Source organism: Ursus maritimus, unplaced genomic scaffold, assembly GCF_017311325.1.
Source record: "Ursus maritimus isolate PB19 unplaced genomic scaffold, ASM1731132v1 scaffold_33, whole genome shotgun sequence".
In the NCBI taxonomy this organism is placed as follows: domain Eukaryota; kingdom Metazoa; phylum Chordata; class Mammalia; order Carnivora; family Ursidae; genus Ursus; species Ursus maritimus.
This window is the reverse complement of record NW_024425897.1, coordinates 8,858,787-8,861,808: the sequence shown is the minus strand read 5'-3', so window position 1 is coordinate 8,861,808 and position 3,022 is coordinate 8,858,787. Positions and strand designations below refer to the sequence as shown.

Below are 3,022 nucleotides of genomic sequence, written 5' to 3'. Positions count from 1 at the left end.
AGTAAATCTTTGTGCCTTTGGGTTAGGCAGTGATTTTTATTTTATTTATTTCTGTATTTAAAGATTGTATTTACTTGAGAGAGAGTGAGTAAGAGAGAGAGAGAAGAAACAGGGAGAGGGGCAGAAACAGACTCCCTGCTGAGCATTGAGCCCAATGTGGGGCTTGATTCCAGGACCCTGAGATCATGACCTGAGCTGAAGGCAGACACTTAACCAACTGAGCCACCCAGGCACCCCTATTTTATTTTTTTAAAGTAATTCCTATGCCCAAAATGGGGCTTGAACTCACGACCCAGAAATCAAGAGTTGCATGTTCTACCTAATGAGCCAGCCCGGTGCCCCGTAGGTAATGATTTCTTAAATATAATACCAAAAACAAGTAACAAAAGAAAAAGTAGATAAATTGGACTTAATTAAAATTAAACACTTTTGTGTGTCAAAGGACAGCAGCAAGAAAGTGAAAAGAGGTCTTCCACAGTAGCCCTGCATGCTGCCACTGGAATCACTGCCATGTCTTTAGTGATCCCTGAGAATTCCAGCTCATTTTGTGAATACTGAACACCAATATCGATGGGCAGTGGAAATGAGCCTTTGCCATCACTGCAATTAAGGGTATAGGGCAAAGGTGTGGTGTTGAAGAAAGCAGACATCGACCTCACCAAGGGGGCAGAAGAGCTCCCTGAGGATGAGGTGGAATGTGTGATCACCATGATACAGAATCCACACCAGTATAAGATCCCAGACTGGTTCTGGAACATACAAAATGATGTGAAGGATAGAAGATACAGCTAGGTCCTGGCCAATGGTCTGGACAACAAACTTCATGAAGACTCAGGATGAAGAAGATTTGAGCCCACAGAGGGCTGTGTCACTTCTGGGGACTTTGTGTCCCAGGCCAGCAGACCAAGACCACAGGCCACTGTGGCTGCACTGTGGGTATGTCCAAGAAGAAATAAATCTGTAGTTCTTTTCTGTTAATAAATACTTTATACACTTATGGCTTCTTTGTTTAAAAAAAAAAGTGAAGAAATCCCACATAATGAAAGAAAATATTTGCAAATCATGATCTGATAATGGAGTTGTGTCAAGAATATATAAAGAACTCTTACAACTCGTGATAAGAAAATAACCTAATTTAAAAAAATGGACAAAGTATTTGAATAGACATTTCTCAAAGAATATGTACAAATGACCAATAAACACACGAAAAGGTATTAGTCATCAGGAAAATGCAAATCAAAATGACAATGAGATACCACTTCACACCTACTAGAATGGCTTAAAAGTAAAGAAGATAATAACAAGTGTTGGTGAAGATGTGGAGAAATTGGAGTCCTCATACAATGCTGGTGAGAATGTAAAATGGTACAGCCATTTAGGAAAACACTTTGACATTTCTTCAGAATGCTGAACACGGAGCTGCCATATGGCACAGTAATTCTACTCCATTCATTCATTCACTCATTCATTTATGATTTTATTTATTTATTTAAGATTTTATTTATTTATTTGACAGAGAGAGACAGCCAGTGAGAGAGGGAACACAAGTAGGGGGAGTAAGAGAGGAAGAAGCAGGCTCCCAGTGGAGCAGGGAGCCTGATGCAGGGCTTGATCCCAGGACCCTGGGATCATGCCCTGAGCCGAAGGCAGATGCTTAACGAGTGAGCCACCTAGGCGCCCCTACTCCTACATTTATATCCAAGAGAAATGAAAGCACTTGTCCACACAAGAACTTGTACATGAATGTTCATGGCAGCATTATTCATAATAGCCCCAACATGGAAACAACCCGTAAGTGTATCAACTAACTGTTGAGTGGATAAACAAAATGTGGTGTATTCATATAGTAGAATAGTATTCAACCATTCGAAAGAAGAAGTGTTAACACGTGATACAAGATGAACCTTGAAAGCATTTTGAGTGAAAGAAGCCAGTCACAAAAGATCACATATTGTATAATTACATTTGTGTGAAATATTCAGGATAGGCAAACCCATAGAGATAGTAAGTGGATTAGTATTGCCAGGGACTTGGAGAGGAGGAGTGGGGAATGACTGTTCATGGGTATGGGGCCTCTTTTGGGAGTGAGGGAAATATTAGAATTGTGGTAATGGTTACAAAACTGTGAATAAATAAAAAACCACTGAGCTGCACACTTTGAAAGAATGAATTTTATTGTATGTGAACTATATCTCACTATAGGTATAAAAAAATCAAGTAGAAAATAAAAAGAGGGGCGCCTGGGTGGCACAGCGGTTAAGTGTCTGCCTTTGGCTCAGGGCGTGATCCCGGCGTTATGGGATCGAGCCCCACATCAGGCTCCTCTGCTATGAGCCTGCTTCTTCCTCTCCCACTCCCCCTGCTTGTGTTCCCTCTCTCGCTGGCTGTCTCTATCTCTGTTGAATAAATAAATAAAATCTTAAAAAAAAAAATAAAAAGAAAAAGAAAAGGAGCGTCTTGCTGGCTCAGTTGGTGGAACATGCAACTCTTGATCTTGGGGTTGTGAGTTCAGGCCCCACGTTGGGCGTGGAGCCTTCTTGAAAAAAAAAAAAAAGGAAAAAATGTTTAATCTTTTAAAATGCCATTAAAGATATTTTCCTAAAAGAAAAAAAAGAGATATTCTTCTATAGTCTTTATATGCCCCTCTCCCATTTTTGTTTTCAGTGATACATGGTAAAATGAGCAGGATTATACCTGTCATTTAAGATGATCCTGTCATCTGAAGCTGTCTTATGGAGTGAAGTAAATTCAAAAGTAACAGTTAAAACAGAGTGAGTGCATATGTATAATTTCAGGCATAGGGAAAAATAGATTGAATCTAATAATAAATCCATATATTCTCTCATTATTTTGATTTACATTATTAACACTTTGCAATAATTAGATATATTTTGAGAAATAGTTGAGATTTGTAGAATCTGTCTTTACATTATCTAAAATAAAATGTTCACTAAGCATTTATGTAGGGAACACCTGAAATTAAGAGGGATGAGAAAATTTCTGTGAATTAAATGTCACATAA

At 38.7% G+C, this 3,022-nt stretch overlaps 1 pseudogene; it reads left to right on the top strand.

Moving 5' to 3' along the window:
• Nucleotides 1-510: 510 nt before the first annotated feature.
• LOC103659235 lies at nt 511-956 on the top strand (annotated as a pseudogene).
• Nucleotides 957-3,022: the final 2,066 nt, after the last annotated feature.